General features: G+C 46.0%; 1 long non-coding RNA gene across 2 annotated transcripts; it reads left to right on the top strand.

Moving 5' to 3' along the window:
- The first annotated feature begins 6,610 nt into the window (after positions 1–6,610).
- LOC142764816 (uncharacterized) lies at positions 6,611–9,174 on the top strand. 2 transcript variants are annotated; one of them, XR_012883905.1, is made up of 5 exons: positions 6,612–6,879; positions 7,009–7,832; positions 7,897–8,001; positions 8,057–8,170; positions 8,467–9,174. It is a non-coding gene; the product is annotated as an uncharacterized LOC142764816 (long non-coding RNA). The 2 variants fall into 2 exon arrangements; XR_012883904.1 differs by having other exon boundaries at positions 6,611–6,879; positions 7,897–8,170.
- The last annotated feature ends 2,261 nt before the right edge of the window (positions 9,175–11,435 follow it).

Raw genomic sequence — 11,435 nt, 5'->3', positions numbered from 1 at the left:
CCATTGCCACGGTGGCAGATATGCTACAGGAGCCATTAAACTATGTTCAAGTGAGACTCCAGTTTCCTCAGCTAGACTTTTCAGGCGAACTGAGAAGGGCTGCCTCATCGAAGGCCTGTTTTGAAACAGAATGGAGCTCGACAAATCAATAATAGTGGAGTATGAGGGGTGCTTCTTATCTGCTTTCACCTTAAGGAAATAAACAAAGGACATGTAAGTTCTCTGCAGATGAAGCGACCACTCATTCGACTCAACATAAAAGCTTTCTACGGGGCTGGTGCGAAAAGCACCCGTAGAAAGGCGGATGCCCAAATGGTGCACGGGGTCAAGCATCTTCAAGGCACTTGGAGTAGCAGACTGATAAACAACGGCCCCATAATCTAAGCGGGTGCGAATCAGGCTTCTATAGAGGTTCATGAGGCATTGCCTATCACTGCCCCAAGTAGTACGTGACAACACTTTTAAAACATTCATGGCTTTTAAACATTTTGTTTTTAGACACTTGATGTACGGCACGAAGGTCAACTTGTTGTCCAAGATTAGGCCTAAGAATTTATGCTCGGCTTTGACGGACAGACGTTGACGGTTCAGTTTAATGTCGAGTTCTGAGTGCATGCCTCTCTTTCGGGAGAACAAGACACACGTGCTTTTTTGTGGGTTCAGTCGGAATCCATTTTCCTCTGCCCATTTGGAGAGCTTGTTTAAACCTAACTGAACCTGCCGCTCACACAATGCCAGATTGCAAGACCTAAAGCCAAGCTGGACGTCATCGACATATGTGCAATAAAACATATTGCGAGGGATGGTCAAGCGCAAGGAATTCATTTTTATGAGAAAAAGTGTGCAGCTAAGTACACCACCTTGTGGCACGCCAGTTTCCTGAACAAATGTTTGGGATAGAACCGTGCCCACTCGGACACGGAAAGTCCGGTTTGACAGGTAACTTTTGATTATGTGAAACATTCTTCCGCGCACGCCAAGGTGGGAAAGGTCTCTTAGAATTCCGAAACGCCATGTTGTATCATAAGCCTTTTCGATATCGAGGAACACAGAGAGAAAATATTGTTTATGGACGAAGGCGTCTCTGATCTGTGCCTCGATACGAACTAGGTGGTCTGTGGTGGATCTACCTTCTCGAAACCCGCACTGAAATGGGTCGAGCAAATTATTTGTTTCAAGGTAATGTACAAGTCGGCAGTTTATCATTTTTTCGAAGACTTTGCACAAGCAGCTTGTAAGTGCTATAGGCCTATAACTCGAGGGTAAAGAAGGGTCTTTGCCCTCTTTCAAAATGGGAATAATAATAGCCTCTTTCCAGGAGGTAGGGATAGCGCCAGAAAACCAGATAGCATTGTACAAACAAAGTAAGGTTTTTCGTGTTTCGATTGGTAGGTTTTTTAACATTTCATACACCACACGGTCAGAACCTGGGGCAGAAGTACTGCAGGAGTTAAGAGACATTTGCAGCTCAGCTAGACTGAAAGCTTGGTTATATGCCTCGGATCTAGTGCATTTGTGTTCAAGTTTCTGCTTTTCTATTCTTGTTCTGTATTTTTGGAAAGTGTCAGTATAGTGGGATGAGCTGGACACCTGTTCGAAGTGTGCACCGAGGAAGTTTGCCTGATCTTCCAAGGTATCACCCTGAGTGTCCACGAGTGGAAGTGTGTGTACTTGTTTTCCTGCTATCCTACCGACCATGTTCCAGACTTTAGCCTCCTGTGTGTATGAATTGATCCCTGACAAAAACTTCTGCCAGCTTTCTCTTCTGGCCTGCCGACGCGTTCTCCTGCCTTGAGACTTTATTTTCTTGAAGGTGTCAAGATTTTCGGCTGTCGGTGAGTTCCGAAGCAGCCTCCAAGCTCTGTTTTGCTGTTTGCGCGCGTTTCGGCATTCAGAGTTCCACCATGGCACACGCCGTTTTCCTGGGTGCCCATTTGTTTGTGGGATGCATTTTGTTGCAGCATCAATCAAAAAAGCTGTGAAGTAGTCGACAGCAACATCAATGCTTAAAGTACTTATGTCACTCCAATCTATACGAGCGATGGTATGAAACCGTTCCCAGTCGGCTCTGTTTATGAGCCATTTGGGAACACGGGGTGTACACTCAGTTGCTGTAGTTGTGCTCAAAACTACGGGAAAGTGGTCGCTTCCGTACAGATTACTGACGACTTTCCACTGAAGCAGAGGCACAAGAGATGGAGAGACTATGCTTAGGTCTATGGAGGAGTAAGTGTTATGTGCGATATTATAATAGGTTGGTTCTTTTCTATTTAGGAGACATGCGTTCGACGAGAGAAGGAATTGTTCAATCAGTCGACCTCGCGCGTCGCAACGAGAGTCTCCCCATAGCCTGCTATGCGCATTGAAGTCTCCAAGGAGAACATAAGGCTCCGGAAGTTCATCAATTAAAGAGTGTAAATCACGTTTTTGCAGCTGATAGCTAGGAGGGATGTAAATAGTGCAGATTGTGATTAGTTTATCAAAAAGAATCGCTCGAACAGCCACTGCCTCAAGGGATGTTTGGAGTTGTAAGTGTGTGCATGCAATTCCTTGATTCACTATGATGGCAACACCTCCGGATGATGTCATGGCATCATCACGGTCCTTTCGAAAAATAACGTATTTGCGAAGAAAATTTGTGTGTTTTGAATTAAGGTGTGTTTCTTGTACACACAGCACTTTTGGTGAGTGTTCGTGTAGGAGTTCTTGGATGTCGTCAAGGTTTCTGAGAAGGCCCCTGACATTCCATTGTATGATTTGAGTGTTCATGGTGAATGTAAAATAATGCTGTGTGTACGAAAAGCGAGTGGCTGTTTAGACGGGGAGTTTGAGTTCACTTAACAGGGCCGTCACCAGGCCCTGTTATTTGCTTTTTTGTTTTCCTGGCGCGCTCCAAGGAGCCACGCCGCTCTTTCGGCACCACGGGTGCCGACGTATCCATTGCCTCCTCGGAGGCACTGGATGCCCGCACGTGCGGGCTGTTAGTTTGGATTTTGGGCCTCGCCTGGTGAGGGGAGGCCTTGAGACCCGAAGACTCTGGTGTCTCCGGTCTCTGTTTGGGAGTAGGCGGTGTAGCCTGGGCTACAGCCGCCTTGGGGGCAGGTGCCACAGCCGACGGCTCGCTCTGCGCAGGCCGAAGGGGTGGCGAGGGCTGGTGCGACGTTGCCCCCTGACGCGCCGCATCAGCATATGTTGCGCCATAAAATGGCGACACTCTTCGTCTTGCTTCTTTGAATGTGATGTTTTCTTTGACTTTAAGAGTGATGATTTCTTTTTCTTTCTTCCAGTTAGGACACGAACGCGAATACGCGGCGTGTTCCCCGTCACAATTCACGCAGTGGGGCGTGGTAACACAGTTATCAGATGGGTGGCCGCGGCCACCACATCTTGCACAAGTTTCCTGACCCCGGCAGTTCTGCGAACCATGACCAAATCGTTGACATTTGAAACACCGTCTTGGATTGGGAATGTAGGGACGGACAGATAGTTTGATGTAGCCTGTGTCTACAGATGAAGGCAGTGTGCTAGATGCGAAGGTGAGTATTAATTGTTTGGTAGGTATTTCTTTGTTTTCTCGTCTGATGACGATTCGTTTCACATCTGTGACATTTTGCTCTTTCCACCCTTCAAGCAGTTCCTGTTCAGACATTTCAAGAAGGTCTGCTTCTGAAACAACTCCGCGTGAGGTGTTCATTGATCTATGAGGTGAAACAGATACTGGGATGTTACCAAATGCTACGAGACTGCCAATTTTTTCATAGTGGTGTTTTTCCGGCAGCTCAAGGAGAAGGTCTCCGCTAGCCATTTTTGTAACCTTGTATCCTGGGCCAAAGACCTCAGTCAGAGATTTAGCAACAAGAAATGGAGATATGACTCTGGCTTGTTTTGTTGGGTTTTCGCTGTGCACAACATGGAATTTGGGGAAACATTGTCTGGGTTGGCTGAAAATTGAGATGTCATCGGTGCGTCCCCTCTTAGGCGGAGGACGATCTAGTAGACGGGGAAATGCAGGTGTTCCCATAGTAGTGTAGTTTTTTTCGGCAGCAATGGCGACCACCCACCATGGAGTCCAACCAGGGGACGCTGAAGCACTTAATAGCATAAGGCTGCAGACGCCAGCCGTACATTGCCACTATAACCAAATATAACTACTCAAGGTTGAGTAATTACACAAGGTTAACCCTTGCCGCCAGGAAAAATCGGAAGTAAATGGAAGAGAGAAGAAGACAGGATAGATTTAAAGACGAGAAAAGACTAAGATGTAGGAAGAGAGAGATAGGAAAAGGCGACTGCCGATTTCCCCTGGGTGGGTCAGCCCAGGGGTGCAGTCTACGTGAAGCCGGGGCCAAAGGGGTGTGTTGCCTCTGCCGGGGGGCCTTAACGGTCCAATCACCCAACGTCGGCTCAACCCCCAGGATCCCCTTTTCCCCGGACACGGCAAAGCCACGCACGGCTAGGCGTGGGAGGGAGTAGAAACTCCCCCGTTAGCTCGGGTCCGTGGTGTCGCTACACACCAAACGCCTGCTTTACCAGGCGCCCCTGCGGGCACCACCCACCATGGAGTCCAACCAGGGGACGCTGAAGCACTTAATAGCATAAGGCTGCAGACGCCAGCCGTACATTGCCACTATAACCAAATATAACTACTCAAGGTTGAGTAATTACACAAGGTTAACTTTTGCCGCCAGGAAAAATCGGAAGTAAATGGAAGAGAGAAGAAGACAGGATAGATTTAAAGACGAGAAAAGACTAAGATGTAGGAAGAGAGAGATAGGAAAAGGTGACTGCCGCTTTCCCCTGGGTGGGTCAGCCCAGGGGTGCCTTCTACGTGAAGCCGCGGCCAAAGGGGTGTGTTGCCTCTGCCGGCGGGCCTTAAAGGTCTAATCACCCAGCATTGGCTCAACCCCCAGGATCCCCTTTTCCCCGGAAACGGCACAGCCACGCACGGCTAGGCGTGGAAGTAAGTCGAAACTTCCTCGTTAGCTCGGGTCCGTGGTGTCGCTACACACCAAACGCCTACTTGCGCAGGCGCCCCTGCGGGGATAACACTAGGAGTATTTCACTCACATCTAATCTGGTAAAACTAATCGAAAGACTTCTACAAATTAGGATAGACAACTGGTTAGTCTAAAATGCAATTTAAAGCCATTGCCAAATTGGATTCAGTCGTGGCTGCTCCATTTGGTGAAGCCATGTTGATCTGGAAAGCAGGATACAACTTGCTCGTTCTAAGCAACAGGTTTCCGCCTTAGTCACTTTAGATATTGCGAAAGCTTATCACAGTGTGGAACACATTAAACTAATAAATTCGCTAACGCACATCGGGTTACCTAAATACTTCATGGCATGGGTTTACTCCTTTCTAAAAGATAGAAAATTTTATTTCTCTCAATCTGGCATGTCGTCTTCAATGTATAAACAAACTAGAAGTCTCCCCCAAGGTTCCGTACTCTCACCATTACTATTTATTATTTTATTGTGCACAGAAAGGACATAGAGAAAGAAGAAGACAAGAGCGGACACTCCGCGAAACCTGGCCTCAGGAAGTGCGTCACGACTACGTAACGAACTAGTGCTCTCACCAAACGTCAGAGGGCGCAAGCGCAAAAAAACAGTTTTAATCAATGCAACAGAATTGTTTTTACAAAATAATAATTATACGCCGGAATTTGATATGTTTTCTATCCATAAAAACAATTTATTCAACACACCTTACGCGATTATTTTTCTTCAGCCGTACTGTCATAAACACCATTTACCCAGTGACAAGCCCATGCATGACTGACAGCGAGAAGCTTTCGTCGCTTTCGTCAACGTCGGCTGCGTCGGCGTTTTCAGGTGAGGCACGTTTTCAAGCGAAGCTTGTTGAATGACATGTTGTTGGTCTTGTTGGGTCATTTTTTCAGAAAACGGTTACACTTGCGCGAATAAGACACCATGCAACAAACATAGAAAGATGCACACACACGCGTTGCGCTTCGAGTGTGCGAGTTTGTTTCTTACGTGGCGTCTCATTCACGCAGTTGTAACCTTTTTCTGAAGCTTGTAAGGACTGGGAGGTTCGCTAAAAAGAAAGTTTGTGGCTCTATGCGGCGGCTAGATGGGAACATTGTGCAACGTATGCAGTATAGCAAAGGCGGCACGGCGTCAAGCCGGGGCGACGCGTGCTGCGTCTGCCACAGACGCGAGCGTCTGTGCGCTGAGCGTAGCTGGGCAGCTTGGTCATAGGCTCGGTGCAAAATATTGAGAAGCATTCGCTGGGTCTCGCATGCTTCACGACGCGTTTCCCGAAGGCTCGGAACACGAATAATTCTTGGTGTGCCGGAGGCAAATCTGGACTAGCCAAGTGGCCATCATCTTTGTTTTTTCGCTAGCCTTGTGCCACTAGTGCAAGCTGCTCACAAATTTTTTTGACGTTTCCAATATAATTTTACCACATAAATTTCAACTACGATTTTTCTTCCCAAGGTACTGCTGATAATGCGTACGTACGAAGGTGTTCTAAAGTTCCCAGGCCGCGTTACCATTGCATTACAAGGGATAGCGGCCTGGAAACTTCTGAAGATCTTTGTACGTGGTCTTGACGTATATCTTTGCAAGTCAGAGTTTTATGGGTCAGAGATGTATCACTGGCTTTGTATTGTGCATAGATTAGCTAAACATTCAAAGGGGTTTGTTGGTACACTTATGACGTGCACATATATTTTTCGTAATTTGACAGCGAAGCATCCACTTACCAACATTTTCAGACCGCGCTGACGCCATGCCGTCCGGCGGTCCAAGCTACGGCAGCTACTGCTGTGTATCGTGGTGCTTCAACAATGGCAGAACCCACAAGAAGCCTGGGACGAGTTTCTTCCGCATACCACGGGACGGCAGGTGTGTTAAAGCTTTTGTATGGTTTGCATGTCTTTAGGCTTACTGTTCGTACTTGCTCAGTGAGGGCAACAATAAAAAATCACTACTCAAGCACTTCCCCTTTCAGCTGTTAGTTCATTGCCAATGCAGGATGAAAGCATGGATGCAGTATGCTGGACGCGATGATCTCCTTAGTAAGCCAGCCAGCCTATTGTACGCAACGTACAGGGTTTGTAGCGACCATTTTACTGCTGAAAGTTTCATGGACCCTGGGCACACAAGGCTTAGAAGAATGGCTGTTCCCAGTGTGCAACCAGCTGCACCATGTAAGTGATTGACTGAAACTCAAATATGTGCAATAGCAGCCACTTGTATTGAATCAGTGGCGACAGTTAACCGTGAATATCTTTGTAGCCGATGGAGAAGCCTCACTATAGAAGTAACACTTGGAAAGTCTTAAATTTTGTGAATTGTGGGCTATTACCTTCCTAACAGCAGCTTTACATTTCTGTCGTTTTTTGATGCTCTTGACCTGCGCAACTTGTTTTAAAAGACTTTAAAGGGCTATTTCACGTTATCTTCAAGCCTGAGTGCACATGTACGTATACCTTTCATCAGTGAAAGCTGCCACTGTTGATAATTCCAAAAATCACAAATTACTTGTTTCCTAGTTGGTGCCTTCTCTTTTCTTCCACGTTCGACCAATTTATGCGTTTGAAAGAGCTGTTTAGGTTTCCTCATGCTACAAGCTTTGTAACTTGTACCAACTGCACATATATGCAGGTTCTCTGAGCGTCGCTTCAAGTAGTGACTATGACATGACTGCAGAAGCTGCACTGCAAGGTGCGGATGAGCTTCAGTTTGTGTTATTTTAAGCCTCTTACTGATACATTGTCGTAATTTCATTTCTTCAGGACCTGCGGTAGAGGCCTCAAAAAGCGGCTCCCACACATTGAGGTGCCCCGATGAACAGGGTGCGTTCAGTGTCGCGATTTCTTTTTTTTTTACCGAAATTGACTGTTGACCAAGCCTCTGCAGGTGGCAGCTTCCTTGTAGCTGGTGAAAGAATTTCCGCTGACTTCGTCTTGCCGGAGAAAACCTTAACCAGTCATTCAGCTGTCACAAAAGAAACTTGTGTGACCGGTAAGTTGTATGTTCACTTCAACACCAGAGTGGATTGATATAGAGACTTCCGCAGGCCGCTCGCAAAATTGTTCCGACAGCACTGTCCGAGGCACTGAACAAGCTTCACAAAACCCTCCAGAAGACGTCTCCGCCAACAGCTCCACGCCTGAGTGCCCTAGAGAAAATGGTGACTATGCTTTTATTGCAGCTGTTTTTAATGTACTATTTTATGTTTAGGACATTCTGAGGATACTATCCTCAAAAGGACACTACGTGTGCACTTACAAAATGTAAGGGTGGGCTGTCAGTGATTTTTATTTTTTTTGTGCATTATCAACATTGTGAATGGTTTGTTTTTAGGTCGTGGAATCGACAAATTTGTACCACAGAAAGTTGTGCACCTTGGGTCTGAAAGAGCGAGGAAACTGCTCGTATGGGATTAGTTGTTCTTCGCTTTTACATCCATTTTTTTGTTTATTGCAGTGCGTTCCTGTGTGCCAGCGACAATGTTTCCATCAATGAAGTACAAGCAAACCATTAAACATCTGCAAGCCAAAGTAGCAGCACAGCGGAAAACTATCAAAAGACTGCGGAGACTGCCTCACCAAGCACCGTCATCGACTTCAAAGGCCCTTGAAGTTATCCGACCGCACGTCACCGGGGAGGTTTTTAAACTTCTTTCTGCACATGTTCGCTTGAGGCCCAAACGCAAGGGCAAGCGGTTTCCCGAGTGGTTCAAGAAATTTGCTCTTCACTTAAACTTCCGAAGTCCGCGAGCATACCGATTTCTGGCTCCATATTTTTCTTTGCCCTCCCGGCGTTCATTAAAGAGGTGGCTAGCTAATGTAAAGATGACTCCAGGCATAATTCCAGGAATCCTCTCTTCCATTGCAATAAATACTCAAGCTTGGAATGAACGGGACCGAGTGTGCGCTTTAGTTTTCGACGAAATAGCACTCAAAAAGAATTTGTACTATGATGCTGCAAGAGACGTTGTCCAGGGTTTTACAGATGATGGCACTCAACGCACTTCAACCATCGCTGATCGAGCACTGGTTTTTCTTCTTGTTGGCGTTTCGAGAAAGTGGGTTCAACCGGTTGCTTTTACTATAGGGCACAGATCAACACCATCATCTGTTATGCATAACTTGCTGGTGTCACTCATTTTGGAGCTTAGGAGCATCAATATTGCAGTGAAAGCAGTCACATTTGAACTGCCCTGGTCACAAATAAGTCTCGCTAACCAACTAAGAGTGACTGTAGCAAAGCCTGTTTTGAAGTTAATGGTGAGCGGGTATATTACATTTTTGATGTTCCGCATTTAATTAAAACAACGCGCAATAATGTCCAAGCACACAAGGTATACATTGGGGATGACACCGTTAACTGGTCGCACATTGTAAGCCTTTACCAATCCTCACATGAGTTGCGGTTGCGAATGGCTCCAAAGTTGACTGACCGGCACGTTCATCAGAAACCTTTTTCTAATATGAAGGTCAGCAGAGCAACTCAGGTCCTCAGTGCATCAGTTTCAATTGCTATCACGACATTGGTGTATGCGAAGGTGCTGCCTGCCTCGGTCATCACTACAGCTTAATTTTGTGATCGTATGGACAGGATTTTCGATGCCTTGAACAGCTCGAGTAAAAAAAGAACTTCGCAAAAGCTGCGGCATGCAATCATGAAAAATGATTCAGAGCTGATTGACTTCCTCCGAGGCCAGCTTCCCTGGATTACATCATGGCAGTTTGTTGGCAGACGTCAACCACAAACCATCGTAGGTTGGAAAATTACAATTCAGGCAATTTGTCAACTATGGGACGACCTCTCCAAAAATTACAAGTTTGAATACCTGTTAACACGCAGGCTTCAACAGGATCCTCCGGAGAACATATTTGGCCACATTAGGCAAAAACAGGGTTGCAACACCAACCCCAATGTAGCACAATTTATTTGTGGCCTGAAGCACATCTGCATAAGAAAACTCTTCAAGCTGTCAGAATACGGAAATGTCGAGGATGATGAATGTGACCTCCTCCAGGAGCAGCTCTCGCCATTCTCCCTCACCAGTGCGTCTCTTGTGGATAATGAGGAGTGTGCACAGCCACAGCCTGACGACTTTCCCGCTCTAGACGATCTCTCTGAACTTGCGACAAACGTTCACTCCCATATTATCGATGACCGCGCTGCATAATATGTAGCTGGTTTTCTCATCTAACACTTCCTTCGGAATGCATGTGACGGTTGCAGTTGCCCACAGTTACTGAAAGACGACAGTGAGACGCTTAAGGGTACCCACCAGTATTTCACAATGCTCAAAGCATACCACGTCCCCAGCAAACTTTTTGGGAATCTCACTGTGCCATCAGAAGCAGCTTTTGTATACGTACAACAACTTGAATCTCACTTTCTTGCCATAATTGAGGCCACTGCACATCACCTGAAAGTGTGCGGTGTTTTGTATCACCATCTGTCAAGTGTTGGCGATTTTCATTTCTGCTCTGCTGGGTGTCGCGCGAAGTTTCTGAAAATGTTTTGCCGGGTTCGTTTGTTGGCATGTGCGTTTTGTGAACCGAAATTTGGATAGGGTTAGGTTCCAGTCTTCAATCTCAGGCATACAGCTTGACAAGTTCAAAGGTTAGCAATTAGCGGCGGCTTTACACTAAAGTATTCGAGTTGAGCCGAATCCTGCAATAGCTTTGTTGTGTTATTACTTCGTTACAGCAGACTTCATTATGGTCTTATATGCTTATATTCAGCTCAACTGCACTAGCCACTCCTTCTTTGCATACATTGTTTAGGTTACCCGCTATGAGGAGTAGGGACACTGTGTATTCGCTCGAAGTGATTTGCATAACCTTAAAAAGAATGTTGGGTATCCTGTCTGTATTTTTGTAGCAAATGCGGGCGAACTGTACACATTACTGTGGCTCGCTTGGTCACTGTGTATGCTTTATCTCTCCAGCTAAAGTAATATATCGATAACAAAACCGCTTGTTGAATTGTCTTCGAGCGGGTAAGGAACACAGTAGGAAGTGGGCACGGTTCACGTTATCACGCTTTTCGTATTTTAGCTTCTCATCAACCTCCTCATCTCGCCCATCAAAATTTTCAAAAGAATACTCAAACTTGTAGCGTTTGATGGGGCTGCGGACGCTGCCATTTTATTTTTATATAGCTTTTGAGTGATTACGTACGATGTAGAGTATTTGTGAAAAATAATGAGCCAAAGTGGTTTCGTTCTGCTATTTATTAGCCCTGTAATACCGCTCTCGTAGCACCAATTAAGGTCCACAACTCTGTATAAGTGATGACTACAATCTATTTTAGCTCGCAAGCGTCACAGAAACACCCAGACGCAAATCACTTGGGATCTTAAGTTTTTGATGAGGGCGACGCATAACAAAAGCCACAAAACCTGCCAGTGTTGTAGCATAAAGTTTGTCTTTCAC

The sequence above is a fragment of the Rhipicephalus microplus genome, chromosome 6 (genome assembly GCF_043290135.1).
Source record: "Rhipicephalus microplus isolate Deutch F79 chromosome 6, USDA_Rmic, whole genome shotgun sequence".
NCBI classification, from domain to species: Eukaryota; Metazoa; Arthropoda; class Arachnida; order Ixodida; family Ixodidae; genus Rhipicephalus; species Rhipicephalus microplus.
This window is presented reverse-complemented; position numbering and strand designations above follow the sequence as displayed.